Source organism: Podarcis filfolensis (genome assembly GCF_964270895.1).
Source record: "Podarcis filfolensis genome assembly, chromosome: 16".
Classification (NCBI taxonomy): Eukaryota; Metazoa; Chordata; class Lepidosauria; order Squamata; family Lacertidae; genus Podarcis; species Podarcis filfolensis.
Genome location: NC_139620.1, coordinates 19,169,439 through 19,185,110, shown reverse-complemented (window position 1 = coordinate 19,185,110; position 15,672 = coordinate 19,169,439). Strand labels below are relative to the sequence as shown.

Here is a 15,672-nt window from a genome sequence, read left to right as displayed (position 1 = left end):
TGTAACTAAGTCTGCCTTCAGGAATCCAACTGTGAACTGATGTGAGTAAACTTCTTTTATTGACTTTGAATAAGACTGCCATGTCTTTATTCTTTTAAGAGGGATTCAAGGGAACTTACCAGGAACGTATAATTCAATCTGAGACAGATTGAATTGTATAATAGCGAGAGGCTCACACGAGCCTGCAACCAGCTATCTGCTGTGCATATAAAAGGGGGAATGTAACTCTGCTACATAAAGGAACATGCTAGCGTAAGTTAGGAAGGATATTAATAAACAATATATCCTCTCCTGCCACCCTGAACATTCCCACAAATAGAGACCACTCTCTCCAGAGGAGGTATGAACTGAGCCCCTCCAGCAGGCTCCCCACCCCCCCACCCTCACTCAATCATTCCTTCCTGGCTCTCCTTCCCACATGTTCCTTCTCTCCCCGTCATCTCACTCAACTCACATGAAATTATGTCAGGGGCTGCATGTGGCATCCGGGATGCAGATGGCCCTCCCTGCTTTCAAGCCATCCTGAATCATCCTTGGATGTGGGTTCTCCTTTGGGGACTTTGAACACAGGCCCACAACATGCGGAAGGCCAGAGTCTGGCTGTTTGGCCCCATTTGGCCATAAACTGCTCTCCTGGGGGATCTCTGTTCTATTGACCCCCCCCTCAGAAAAACTATTCACATTGCTCACAGTTATGCGCCTGTGCTGCGCACTCTTCTGCAGAGCAGAGGCTGGGAACCATTTCTCATCCCGGGGGCAGCATTCCATCCCAGGGGCCAAATAGCAGCAATGGGTGGGGCCAGAGGCAAGAGTGGGCAGAGTGACAGGTGTCCATTTTAACCTTTGCACAGTCAGCTGGTTTCTACAAATGCAGCTTCTCTAGTCAGACAAGTGTGAGGCATGAACAGAGCGACTGTACATCCCAGGCAGGGTAAAACCCTCAAGGAGGGGGTGAAGCAGAGCTGGGGAGGGGTGTGGGTTGGGGAGCATTGCAAAGAGAGAGGCCTAAATCAAGTAAGTAAATAATACTTAACTAAAAGTAGAAATGGGACTCAGGTGGCGCTGTGGGTTAAACCACAGAGCCTAGGACTTGCTGATCAGAAGGTCAGCGGTTCGAATCCCCGCTACGGGGTGAGCTGCCGTTGCTCGGTCCCTGCTCCTGCCAACCTAGCAGTTCAAAAGCACGTAGTGCAAGTAGATAAATAGGTACTGCTCCAGCGGGAAGGTAAATGGCGTTTCTGTGTGCTGCTCTGGTTCGCCAGAAGCAGCTTAGTCATGCTGGCCACATGACCCAGAAGCTGTACGCCGGCTCCCTTGGCCAATAAAGCGAGATGAGCGCCGGAACCCCAGAGTTGGCCATGAATGGACCTAATGGTCAGGGGTCCCTTTACCTTTACCTTAAAAGTAGAAATAATCAGAATATTTGAAACTCAGCAAAGAGCAGTTAATGGAGCTGAAAACAGAGGACCTAGTAAAAGAGGCAAAAATCTTTTACCCTACCCCAAAAAGGCTCTGCTCATTTCTCTTGCTCCACTTTTACCATGTAGTGGTCATTCAGTACCTTACAGAGAGTAAAGACCTGGCTAAGGTCAGCTATGAGAGGGGAACATCTCGATGGGCTCTGCTTACTGAGTGTGCACACAAAAACTGCATGGGGGGGGGTAAGAATTTGAGAAGGAAGTGCTGAAAAGGTTTTCAGCAAATCCAAGAAAACTTGTTTTAGTTTAAAAAAACAATATGAAAAAGGCATGTTCTTTGTAATTTTGCAAAATGTTAACCGCATGAAAGGTGATGTTAATTTTATTTATTTAACCTCCTAATCTTCAAAGGACTGGAGATTTTGACAGATTTTTTTCTGAGCACTTGGGGTCAAAAGAATGTAATTTAAAACAATCGTCGGTGAGGCATTCCATTCCAAATCTGCTAGACAGAGCCAGACAAAGGAAGATGACAGATGTGTGTTCTGCCCCCAGTAACACAAATCCTGGCTATGACGCCCATGCCTGGGGGGCTACATTTACACCCCACCCCAATGCAGTTTGTGGAGTCCCCATCCTTGCTACAATGTGGCTTCCAGGAGACTTAATACATTTTTTAAAAAAACCAAGGATCACACACACACACACACACAGAGAGAGAGAGAGAGAGAGAGAGAGAGAGAGAGAGAGAGAGAGAGAGAGAGAGAAATTGAGTGTCTTACTAGACACCATTCACAAACACACGGCACTGGGTTAGTACTGTTAAGACCCTGCCCTGAGCAGAGAGGATTTCCACAGCCTCTCCTGGGCTTTTCCAAAGCCCTAATATCCCCCGGAAGCTGCCTGCGCTGGCCTCTGGATCAAGCTGAGCCTGCGGCGGTGGCTCCCAGAGTAGCAGCAAGCGTGCCGGCTTTGGAGATACTTAGCCGCCCGTGCATAACTCGGAGCATCTTTGAGGGATTACAACACTGGAGAGGATCAAGAAGGGAGGGGGGAGGGAGGAAAAAAGCTCAACATATTTATATTAAATGCTCCTGAGCCTGTGTAAACCATATGCACACACAGCAGATGAGAGTAGGTGGCCCTGGCAGAGAGACGGATCTGAATTGGGACCAGCGCCAGGGCTCGTCCTTTCTCTGCTCCAGTTAAGGGGAGGCGGGCGATGGAGGAAGGAGCCTTGTGTCTATTCAGAGCCTTGCCTAGAGATGGCAGTGATCCTACATGTGGCACCCGTAACTCTGATCTTCTCAGTTCAGGGAAGGAGGGTTCAATCTAGAGCTTCCTTCGAGGATGCTGCCGGCTGCTGCAGAAGCAGGAAAAGGTCTCTGTGCCTAGGGATGGGAGGATTTCTCGATTTTGGATTCTTTCCCTTTTCCCCTTTTCCCTATCTTTTAAGTTGAGATTGACACATTTTCACAGCAGTTTGCAATCATCATCATTCTTATTATTGCTGCTTTTCTACAAAAAAAGGTGCCAGAACTCACCACAAAGCCTTCCCTTGTTGTCTTAGAACATGGACAAGCAAACTAAGGCCCAGGGGCCGGATCTGGCTCAATCGCCTTCTCAATCCGGCCCGCAGGCGGTCCGGGAATCAGCATGTTTTTACATGAGTAGAATGTGTCCTCTTATTTAAAATGCATCTCTGAGTTATTTGTGGGGCCTGCCTGGTGTTTTTACATGAGTAGAATGTGTGCTTTTATTTAAAATTCATCTCTGAGTTATTTGTGGGGCATAGGAATTTGTTCATTTCCCCCAAAAAAATATAGTCCGGTCCCCCACAAGGTCTGAGGGACGGTGGATCGGCCCACGGCTGAAAAAGTTTGCTGACCCCTGTCTTAGAATGGCAAAGGTGCCCACCTGAGAGGTGCTGGAAGTTCGGGCAAGTTCCAGCTGAAAAAAAGCCATGATTATGTTGATTTTAAAGGGTCCTTGTGAAAATTCATCAGCATATTATTATCATTACCATTAATTTATTAATCGCCTCCCAAACCACCGTCCCAAGGCAGTTTATGCGTAAGACAATTAAAAAAGCAGTTTCAAAGCACTAATAGAAGAAAGACATTCACAACAAAATGAAAACCCCAAGGAGCTCGTGGTAAAGACCCACGTATCCATCGGGTAAAGCTTGTCGGAATAAAAATGACTTTACTTCTGGAAAGTGCACAGAGTGGGTGCCTGTTGTATCTTGATAAGGATACTGTTGCACAGAACAGGGGCAGCCACACTCAAAAGCCCTGCTCCTCTGAGTGAATGCAGAGCAGGGGCTTCTCTGAGATCTTTGGTGCAAATCTTTCCTAACACACACACACACACACACACACACACACACACACACACACACTTCTGCATGCAATTTTGCACATTTCCCCCAAGGCAAATTTCCAATAATAACTCTGTTCCCCTTAATATGATATATTTCACACATATCTTTTCACTGCTAAATGCACTCGGTTCCCGAATGCCTTGGTTGTCATACGTTTCGGTTCCCAAACCTGGAAGTAAATGCTTCTGTTTTTTAACGTTTTTCGGAACCCGAACATGCAACACAGCTTCCGTTGAGTGCAAGAAGCTCTTGCAACCAATTGGAAGCCGCACCTCAGTTTTCAAATGTTTCGGAAGCCGAATGAGCTTCCGGAATGGATTACGTTTGAGAACCGAGGTACCACTGTATATGCACAATTTACCTTAGCATACATATGTATTTCCACACACATTACTTGACTGGAGAACTGCATTGCAAGATTTGGAGGAGTGTGATTTTTTAAGGCCGGTTCACACACTGCTCCACCACTAAGCTACAGCTCTTTCTTATGTTTCTGTGTGCAGAATCATAGCTGGGGGGTGGGGGTGGGAGCTAGCCAGGATTTTTTGCCCCAGGCGAAGCTTCCAGAGGCTTCACTGAGGCTCCCAGGTTGTGTGTGGGTCTTTGACCTGGGTGAAATAAAAGCCTAGTTTCACCCGTCTGTGTGAATGTTGGGAGGTTCCAATCAGGCAACAAAACAACAACACCACAAACTGGCTTATAAGTATAATTGGTACTTATAAGCCAGTTTGTGGTGTTGTTGTTTTGTTGTATTATTATTACTGTCACCACATTTGATACTTTGTGTATATAGGTTCCAATCAGGATCACAATAGGAGCCAAGGGTTAAAAAAGCAACACCAACTTAGCCACGCCCTGGTCCTCCAAATCTGATTTCCGATGGCTATTTATTCAACAAAAAACCTTGAATCCCATCATAGGGAAAGGTGAGGTAAAGGTAAAGGGACCCCTGACCATTAGGTCCAGTCGTGACCAACTCTGGGGTTGCAGCGCTCATCTCGCTTTATTGACGGAGGGAGCCAGTGTACAGCTTCTGGGTCATGTGGCCAGCATGACTAAGCCGCTTCTGGCGAACCAGAGCAGTGCACTGAAATGCCGTTTACCTTCCCGCTGGAGTGGTACCTATTTATCTACTTGCACTTGACATGCTTTTGAACTGCTAGATTGGCAGGAGCAGGGACCGAGCAATGGGAGCTCACCCCGTTGCGGGGATTTGAACCACCGACCTTCTGATCGGCAAGCCCTAGGCTCTGTGGTTTAACCCACAGCGCCACCCACGTCCCTTAAAGGTGAGGTAGAAATAAACAAATTGTTGTTGATGATGATAGCCTGTAAACCTGCTCCTTTCTCGTCTTCACCCTCTGCTTCTTGTTTTCAATTCACCTTTGCTTACCTGTTCCTGAAAACTCATGGCACCATTTCCAACTTGCCTCAGGGAACTCTGACGCTCAACTTCCATATTCACCAGGACATTTTGCAAAGCTTAGGGCCATTCTCACCCCACATATGCCATGCAAATCGGCATGTTCCAGTTATACTTGAATTTCAACTTTGCTTTTGTCTTTCTGGGGCCACAAGCTAAGTGTCCTAAATGGATAATTTGAAATAGACTTATTGGGGGTGGGGAGAATGGATAAAATCAAATGGAGAGGGGGATTTCATTTCTGGAATGAGACTGCCCTTACCCCCAACCAATACCCACTATTCTTAAAAACCCAGCCTTTGAGGTGGGTTAATGATAGACTAAGGTTAACAGGTTAATGATCCAAGAAGGTTTTCTACCGCCTCCGGAGAACTAAAATAAACAGATGATTTACTGCACACATCTAGGGATGGGGAAGAAAGTCAATTCAGACCACACTTAAAGGCAAACTTACTTTATTCACACTTTCTTGAACAATGTGTGAACTGAAACGCACCTGCCCTTCAAATTTCACAGTTCTCTGAATCTGGCAGTGCTGTTCTCCAGCCAAGTAACACGTACAAAATTGCGTAGATTATCTTTAAGGTAAAGGTAAAGGGACCCCTGACCATTAGGTCCAGTCGTGACCGACTCTGGGGTTGCGGCGCTCATCTCGCTTTATTGGCCGAGGGAGCCGGCGTACAGCTTCCAGGTCATGTGGCCAGCATGACTAAGCCGCTTCTGGCGAGCCAGAGCAGCGCACGGAAACGCTGTTTACCGTATTTTTCGCACCATAGGACGCACCGGACAATAGGACGCACCTTGTTTTAGAGGGGGGAGAACAAGGGAAAAAAATTATTCCGCTCTCTGCCCAGCGCCCCTTCAGCGAAGTGGCAGGAGGCGCTGCGCAGAGAGTGGGAGAATTTTCCCCCTCTTGTTTTCCCGCTCTAAAACAAGGTGCCGTTTAAGGTGCGTTCAGGCGGCTACCTTGGAAGCCTGGAGAGCGAGAGGGGTCAGTGCGCACCGACCCCTCTCGCTCTCCAGGCTTCAGGTTCCTTTTGACCTGCGCTTTGGGGCTGGCAGGGGGAAGCCCACCACCAGCCCCAAAGAGCAGGTCAGGGAGCAGCGGAAAGGCGCAGCGGAGAGGCTGCTGCCATAGTCACGCGTCACTTCTCCAGCTGGGAGAGGGTCGCGGGGCTATGGCTTCTTTAGCCCCGCGCGCGCTCTCCCGGGTGGAGAGGTGACGCGCGCCTATGGAGGCTCCTGGCATAGGCGCGCGTCACCTCTCCAGCCGGGAAAGGGTCGCGGGGGGCTGCTTTAGCCCCGCGTGCGCTCTCCCGGGTGGAGAGGTGACGCGCGCCTATGGAGGCTCCTGCCATAGGTGCGCGTCACCTCTCCAGCCGGGAGAGGGTCGCGGGGGGCTGCTTTAGCCCCGCGCGCTCTCTCCCGGGTGGAGAGGTGACGTGCGCCTATGGAGGCTCCTGCCATAGGCGCGCGTCACCTCTCCAGCCGGGAGAGGGTCGCGGGGGGCTGCTTTAGCCCCGCGCGCGCTCTCCCGGGTGGAGAGGTGACGCGCGCCTATGGAGGTTCCTGCCATGGGCGCGCGTCACCTCTCCAGCCGGGAGAGGGTCGCGGGGGGCTGCTTTAGCCCCGCGCGCGCTCTCCCGGGTGGAGAGGTGACGTGCGCCTATGGAGGCTCCTGCCATAGGCGCGCGTCATCTCTCCAGCCGGGAGAGGGTCGCGGGGGACTGCTTTAGCCCCGCGCTCGCTCTCCCGGGTGGAGAGGTGACGCGCGCCTATGGAGGCTCCTGCCATAGCCGCGGGACACCTCTCCAGCCGGGAGAGGGTCGCAGGGCTATGGCGTCTTCGCTCCATAGGACGCACACACATTTCCCCTTCATTTTTGAAGGGGAAAAAGTGCGTCCTATAGAGCGAAAAATACGGTACCTTTCCGCCGGAACAGTACCTATTTATCTACTTGCAACTTTGACGTGCTTTCGAACTGCTAGGTTGGCAGGAGCAGGGACCGAACAATGGGAGCTCACCCCGTTGCGGGGATTCGAAACGCTGACCTTCTGATCAGCAAGTCCTAGGCTCTGTGGTTTAACCCACAGCGTCACCTTTACTTATCTACTATTGCATTTACACCCAACCTTTTCTCCAAGGAGTTCAAGGTGGTGTGCAGGCTGCTTCCCAGTCCCTCCATTTTATTCTCACAACAACCTTGCAAGGTAGGTTAGGTAGGTGAGAGATCGGGACTGGCCCAAGTTCCCACTGTGGCTGAGTAGTGATTCAGACCCTGGTCTCTCACATATTAGCAAAAACAATTTTCCAAATTGCCTCGTATCAGGGGAAATTGCTCTGAAAAAAATGTGTAATTGGACAAAAACATGCTTAACAGTAAATATTTGCACAAAAATGCTGATGGACATTCACAAAGGCTTTTTTATTTTTTATCTTAAAATACAAACCAATGTGAAGATGTGAAGAACTGAACTTAAGCTTGGAAAAAAACACATGGAGGAAAGGGCTATTGATGGCTACTAGCCATAATAATAATAATAATAATAAATTTCTGCCCCGCCCATCTGGCTGGGTCTCCCCAGCCACTCTGGGCAGCTTCCAACAGAGGTTAAAAATACATTAAAACACCAGTTATTAAAAACTTCCCTAAACAGGGCTGCCTTCAGATGTCTTCTAAATGTCAGATAGTTGTTTATTTCTTTGACATCTGATGGGAGGGCATTCCACAGGGCGGGTGCCACTACCGAGAAGGCCCTCTGCCTGGTTCCCTGCAACCTCACCTCACACAGTGAGGGAACCACCAGAAGGACCTCGGAGCTGGACCTCAGTGTCCGGGCAGAATGATGGGGGTGGAGCACAATGGCTGTCCTCTGCCTCCACAGTTGGAGACAGCAATGCTTCTGAATGCCAGTTGCCTGAAATCACAAGAAGCGAGAGGACCCTGTTTGTGGGCTTCTGATTTGGGACATCTGTTTGGCCACTGTAAGGTAAAAAAGTGGGACACATGGGTGGCGCTGTGGTCTAAACCACTGGGCCTCTTGGGCTTGCCAATCAGAAGGTTGGCAGTTTGAATCCGCACAATGGTGGTGAGCTCCCATTGCTCTGTCCCAGCTCCTGCCAGCAGTTTGAAAGCATGCCAGTGCAAGTAGATAAATAGGTACTGCTGCAGCAGGAAGGTAAACAGTGTTTCCATGTGCTCTGGTTTCCGTCACGGTGTTCCGTTGTGCCAGAGGTTTACTCCTGCTGGCCACATGACCCAGAAAGCTGTCTGTGAACAAACGCCAGTTCCTTCAGCCTGAAAGTGAGATGAGCACCGCAACCCCCATAGTCGCCTTTGACTGGACTTAACTGTCCAGGGGTCCTTCACCTTGACCTTGGCCACTGTGAGAACAGGATGCTGCACTAGATAGTCTATTACTGGCCTGATCCAGCAGGCTCTTTTTATGTTCTCAACTCTCACCGTCTGCAGCCACCATGTCCAATGGTCAGGGATGGCTAACATCTGAGGACCCAAGGCTTGTTGCCTGAGCTAACTTTGCAAATGGAGGCTCCACTGAACTAGCAGAGACTAAATAGTTGCTGGAAACTGATGGAGGGGGGAGCGCCTTTTGCACTCAGGTCCTGCTTGGTCATCTGTTTGGCCACTGAGAGAGCAGGATGGGTCCTCACACAGGAGGGCTCTTCTTATGATCTTAAAAGGAGAAACCGTGGAAAAACAGAAACTGACAGGTTCATTCATCCCTGCACAAAACGTGTGTCAAAAACTTTTACACTGCTGTTATGGAAGGCGTAAGGCAGGCTCCCCCCCCCATCTCCCTCGCAAGAGACAAGAGGCTAAATCTGCCCACCCTTCCAATTAACCTCTCAGGAAGCAGAGTAGAAGAAAGCCAGGAGAGGAGCTTCTGTAGACTAATGGCTCCATTCACCGAAAGACTGTCAGCAGGTAGATTTATTACTGAAATGATTTTAATGGGATATTGAGCGAGTGCTTGTTAACATAAAGCATTGTAATAGCAGCACTTCTGGGAGAGGAGATGGAATCTCCCCCTTTGGGCACGCAAGCAAGACCGTTAAATTTAATTTAAGGTTTATTAGATGTTCATTAATTTGCCTGTCACCAAACCACTCCTCCCAGAGAGGAAAATGTTGTTTCCGGGAAAAATAACAACAACAACAAACGATTTTGCTTGCTACAGAAGTGAACCTGCCACTTTTGGAGCTGGGTCTTGTGAGTTGGAAGAGGACCACAGACCTTTAAAGTCTTGGGAAGCCACCTACTCCCAATCCTGGAAAGCAGGGGTGGGGAACTTGGGGCGACAGGACACCCCCAGTGCACAGAGCAACTCAGGCCTGATAAGGGTCACTTGGCCCACAATGCCTTTTCTCCAAACAGTGTCCACATGCCTCACATCTCAAGTCACATGTGATGTCAAGTGTGGGTTTGGTCAAGGCACCCGCTAGCATGCTAGAAATTGAACCAGTTGTCTTCTTACCTGGAGATGACAGTGATTGCACCTGGGACTCTCTGCATAAAAGGAAGATGCGCTACCTCTGAGCTACGGTCCTTCTCTATGGACCCAAATTAGGCTGGTTTCACCATCCCTGGTTTGAGCCATTGCATCAATCATTGCCCCTTCCTTATGCCTGTGTCACGGACTGGCTGGACGCAAAGGAGTGGTGGGAGGCACCAGCTAGGGAACCCCAAAGGGTGAAGGTTCAGAGTCTGGGGATTGGTGATGGGATGACAAGGAGTGATGAGAGGGAGGAGATTGGGAGGAGAAGGTGTTGGAAGCTGAAGAGGTAGCAGGGTTTAGCGAGCAGGGAGAGTCTGTGGCAGAGAGAAGTCCAGAATCAGAATCAGAAGTGGAATCAGGAGAGGAGGGAGGCCAAGAGACAGAGAGGAGTCAGGCTGGTGAAGAGTCATGGTGTCTCCCTCTCCTGCTGCGACAAGCTCCCATCTCCCCTTACTCATCCAGGACCAGGAGAGGTATGAAGTGGGAGAAACTAAGACAGGCATGCCGGTGTAATCTCAGATTGTTTGGGAAGGACCCGGGAAAGGAGGAGGAGTCTTAGGCAGCTGTGGGGAGGCAGAAACCTTCAGTCTCAGCAACTGCCTCATAGGGGCAAGACCTACTGAGAAGAGTTGCTGTGCATTAGGCCTGGCACTCCTGAGCAGACATTGTTTCTTCTAATAAAGAGTTAACTTCACTTACTCCCTGTGATTTATTGCTGGCTTGCTCCTGACAGCCACGTACAGTGGTACCTCGGTTTTTGAACGTAATCCGTTTCGGAAGACTGCTCCAGTTCCGAAACGTTCAAAAACCGAAAACTCAAAATGGAAGCCTCAAAACGGAAATCCGGTTCGACTTCCGAGGCACGTTCAAAAACCAATGCATTTACTTCTGGGTTTATGGCATCGAGTTCCGAAACTTTCATCAATGGGGACATTTGAAAACCAAGGTACCACTGTATCTCCCCGCTCCCCAACAGAGATAGAGAACGCAAGAAGACCCCACTGGATCAGGCCAATGGCCCATCTAGCCCAGCATCCTGTTCTCACAGTGGCCAAGCAGATGCCTGTGAGAAGCCATCAAGAAAGACCTCACTACAACAGCACTCTGCCCCTCTGTGATCCCCAGCAATTGGTATTCAGAGGTACACTGTCTCAGGCAGTGGGTGTGCAAGAGGACTTGGTAATCCTTTACAACCCTAGAGCAAAACGTTATTGCTATCCTTATAGCCAGTAGCTTCCTCCAAATTCTAACCACCCTTATGATAAGGTTGCAGGAACTGTTCCTGGCCCAATCGTGTGAGATGATGATGATGGTGATGATTATGAGAGATTCCAGAGATCAAACCCAAGACCTTCACCATGCAAATTGGGTGACTTCTCCCAAGGTACGGGCCCTTCCATAATAGATATGCACAAATCCAGGATGCTATAAATGTGATGGTTATGACGTGTGAAGCCACTGTAGTAGCTTTCTCTTGCAGAAAGGTTAGTTCCTGCATTGCTTTTTTTTAAAAAAATTAAATCCAGCTCCTTGGCAGTTACTTCTGCTTCTAACAAGATCTGCCACGGGTGAGTAGAGTAAGCTAAGTGAACAACACTCGGTAGCAAGTGGATTTTAAAAGAATCCGTTCCCTTCATAAGTCTTTCTTGAACCCCCCAAACGACAGCCTAGAGCCCCGGGGCTCCATTACAACAGCCAAATTCCATCATTCATTCTCTAAATGCAACCGGGGAGTGCTAAAGGAGCCTGCAGCCAGGAATTTTTAACAACTTAAGAAGCTGAGGCGGCTCAAAGCAGGCTGGAAGACTATTGCCAGCCTAACCTTTAAGTAAAAATAATTTCGGAGGCAGAGCAAACATTCAGGGCGATAAAGTGAATAATTTTAGAAAATATGCAGAACATAAGAAGGATGGGAAGAGCATGTTGCAAGCTAGGGCAGAAGCAAAGGGCAAGCTCAATGCAGTTAGAGGCAGTATACCACTGGGTGCCAGTCGCTGAATCATACGTGGTGAAGAGCGCATTGCACTTGTGTCCTGCTTGAAGGCTTCCCATAGGAAAAGGGAAGGGATGTAGCTCGCTGGCAAAGCATCCACTCTGCATGCAGAAGGCTCCAGGTTCAATTCACAGCATCTCCAGAGATGCCTGGCAATGTCTGCAGCCTGGAAACCTGGAGAGCTACTGCCAGTCAGTGCTGACAATCCTGAGCTGGGAGGACCAAGGGTCAAGTCACAGTATAAGGCAGCTTCCTGTGTTGCTGTGTCTCAAGGGAAGGGCCGTAGCTCAGTGGTAGAGCATCTGCTTTGCTTGCAGCAGGTCCCAGGTTCAATCCCCAGCATCTCCCATGTGCTCAACCACTGAGCTTTTATCCTTCCCCCTGAACACGGGGAAATGCCTTATACAAAGTTTGACCCTTACACCATCTAGCTCAGTATTGCCAATGTCATTCTAGGCTTTGTGGCTGTGGAGACATACTTGGAGCACAGGAAACACTACTTTTTTTCTAGGCAACACTGGTTGTCCATAGTATTGCCTGCTCAGTCTGGCCATGAATCAAGCAGATAGGCCAGATCCTTTTAACTCATGGTTGGTGCCTCCTAGATGTTCCTCTAGATGTTCCAACTCCCATCAGCCCCAGCCAATATGGCCCATGGGCAGATATGATGAAAGCTGAAGTCCTGCAAGATCTGGAAGGTCATGGGTTCCTTTGCTAGGTCCTAACTGGAGGTGCCCAGGCTTGAACCCAGGGCCTTCTGTGCAGAGTATCCTAAGGGATATGCCCACAGAACCCACCCCTGACCTCCAAACTTCCATGGAAAGTGGCCTTATACCATTAGCCCTTTTAAGAACATCAGGAGAGCCCTGCTGAATCAGACCAATGGACCATTTAGTCCAATCTTCTGTTCTCACAATGAACAACCATGTGCCCCTATGGGAAACCCACAAGCAGGATTCAAGCACAGGAGCAACTGGTCTTCAGAAGCATTACTGCCTCCAACCGTGAAGGCAGAGCATAGCGATCATGGCTAGCAGCTATTGACTGTCATGGAGTGGCTGGATGCAGAGGAGCGGTGGGAGAAACCAGCTGGGGAACCTCCAAGGGAACCCCCAAGGGAAGAAAGCTCAGAGCCAGGGCATTGGTGGTGGGATGACGATGAGTGGTCAGAGGGAGAAGAGGGAATAGACTGGGAGGAGGAGGAGGTGTCAGAAGCGGAAGAGGCAACAGGGTTTAGTGAGCAGGAAGAGGCTGTGGCAGAGAGCAGCCCAGAATCGGAGGCAGAAGCAGAGTGGGGTCAAGAGGCAGCAATGAGGCTGGCTGCTGAAGAATCCAAGGAGTCTCCCCCTCCTGCTACAACCAGCTCCACTCCCCCCTGGTGTCCCAGAACATGCAGAGAAATGAAGGCGTCAGAGCAAACAGAGACAAGGTGAAGGAGCTTTAGGCTGCTGGGGAAGGAACTGGTGGAGGAACCTTAGAGAGCAGTGGGAAGGCAAGGACCTCCAGTCCTCGCAACTGCCTCATTGGGGAAAGACCTACAGGGAAGAGTTGAATCAAGAGTTAACTTCACTGACACTGGTGTTTCATTGCTGACCTACTCTGGACTCCGGTTTCTGACACAGTCTTACTCTCCATGAATTTGTCTAATCCTCTTATCAAGCCACCCAAGTCAGTGGCCACTCCTTCCTCCTTCAGGAGCGAGCCCCACAGTTTACATGCTTCCAGTTCAGTACTGTCTGCACTGACGGGAAGTGGCTCCCCCAGGTTTTCAGGATGAGGATGTTCCCAGCCATTCCTGGAGATGCTGGGGAATGAGAATGGAAAGACCACCATCTGCCACAGAACCAGGTCCCTTTCCCCCTTTCCCCCACTGTGCTGCTTGCTGCAGCAGGCCCTGCAAAAACATTTCACTGACCTTCATGGCACAGCAAACAGGACACAGGCCTGCAGCTCTGGTTCGAGAACAAAGAGCCTCCTTTCTCTCCAAACTCTTTGCAGATGTTCAGCTTCCTTTGATGCAATGCAGAAGCAACAGCAGGAAGAGTAAAGTGGGGAAATGAACCCCGCCCCAATGTATTTGTAAAAGGTCCAAAAAACAACAGCGCCGGGCTGGAAAGATGTTAGCGGGCTTTTGAGAGCTCCAGGAGAGGGACAGTGTCCTTGGTGCAAGCTGGTCTCCTGGCTCAGGTTTCAAATCACACAAATGCCCAGAGCCAGCATCTGCAACCCTTTTGTACAAGGGAAGCCAAATCTTAGGTCACTTTCACATGCAAGGCTGAGATCAGAGGTGTTGGTTTCCCCCCACAAACACAGCTGTGAGGGTTAGAAACTTGATTTTTAAAAAAGTTTATGCTTTATTTATTTATCTTCTCTCTCTCTCATCTTTATTTGTGTTTTCTCTTTCTCTTCTATTCATGTTATTTTTACTCATGTTTGGTTTCGTCTTCTGAGGTCCTCTGCTCCGAGTTAATGAGGGTATGCACAAGAAGGCGATGGATGGAAGGTGGAAGACCCTGTGTGAGAGGCAGGGAAGGGAAGATTTGCCATAGTGGGAGGCTGGGAAAACAAAGGGAAGCTCCCAGCTGAGAGCTGGCAGGGTGTGTGAAAGAACTAGGAGGGCCCACCCCTTCTATATGAGGGTGGATCTACATACAGGGGGAGGGACACACTATAAATAAGTAATAAATTAAATCGTTATAACAAAAGAAGAAAACTCTATGTAAAATCAAATACAATTTTTTTTTGCTCTACAGCACCATCTGGTGTTGCTTGTTTATAACGTATTTAAAACGCTATTTTTTTACTAATGTAGCTGAGTCCTAAGACAAGGGTTAAGATCTACCTCTAATGGGGGCTCTGTTTTCTTCCTCCTCTTCTTTCTTTTCTTCCTCTTCCCCTTTCCTTCTTTTGTTGATTTTTTATTTTTATTTAGATTAATGCTGAAAAGTTTCAATACAAATAGATTATAAAAAATAAGTAGTTTTTTTAAAATAAAAAACGGTTTATGTTTGGATTGCCAACTGGAGTAAAAGAACCTAGTCCAATGAGCCCAAAGGCCGCCCTGGTATACAGCAGCTTCTTGGTTCAGTATGCTCTGAGCATTGGTGGTGGTGCACCAGGGGCTATTATTGGGAACCGCTAAGCCACAGCCTAATCCAACAGGAAGGAATCAACGCTGCAGACACTCCAAGCTTGGGATCAAGAGGCACGGCTGGCTGCCTTCAGAAGCGCTCACTTTGCGCAGAGTGGCTCATGGCCGTCGGGGCCATGCAGGAACGCCTTTGATCGCTGATGCAATCAAGATTGACAGCCCTTCGGAGACAGCTTTCTTTTCTCTACATATTCCCAGTGGCCAAGAACATTTAGTCTGGCCGGGAAAAGGAAATTATATTACAGAATTACAGTTCATTTGCTGGGCCGCACTGGGAGTTCTGCAATAATCACCAGCCTCCTAACATCATTAGCCAGCGCCTGAATTTTATGATTTCAGTGTGGTTGTCTCCCACCCCCTCCTCCCACCTTTGCTACACCAGGCCCAAGACACCAAAAGCGGGGGGGGGGGGGACCCATGGACAGCCAGAGAATCCTCAAGAGCAGAGGTCAAGTAAGGCAAGGCCAAGAAAGGCAGAGGGAAATGTGCTGGCACAATTACTTCTTGCCCTGGCAGTGGTCTTGCGCAGGAACAAATTGCCCTTAGTTCATCAAATCTCTCTTCTCCAAAGCAGGTTGATTCCTCTTGTATGAATGGATAATAGACAAAAGACCCTCCAAGTGTCCCTATTTTCCAGGGACAGTCCCGGATTGACAGAAGCCGTCTCGGTTTCTGATTTGACCCTGGAATGTCCTGCTTTTCCTTAAAGGTAAAGGGACCCCTGACCATTAGGTCCAGTCGTGACCGACTCTGGGGCTGTGGCGCTCATCTCGCTTTATTGGCTGAG

General features: G+C 49.1%; 2 protein-coding genes across 4 annotated transcripts in view; both read right to left on the bottom strand.

Annotated features, from left to right (window-relative positions):
• The window catches only part of WSB2 (WD repeat and SOCS box containing 2), a 349,668-nt gene that overhangs the window by 34,593 nt on the left and 299,403 nt on the right, over nucleotides 1-15,672 (bottom strand). The window lies entirely within an intron of this gene.
• The window catches only part of NOS1 (nitric oxide synthase 1), a gene marked incomplete at its 3' end in the record, with an annotated part of 182,931 nt that overhangs the window by 127,917 nt on the left and 39,342 nt on the right, over nucleotides 1-15,672 (bottom strand). Inside the window, exon 1 of one of the 3 annotated variants that reach the window (XM_083589717.1) lies at nucleotides 13,650-13,734. The exons of the other annotated variants lie outside the window; for them this stretch is intronic. Of the gene's footprint in view, nucleotides 1-13,649; nucleotides 13,735-15,672 lie in introns of those variants that run through there. 3 annotated transcript variants of the gene reach the window in all.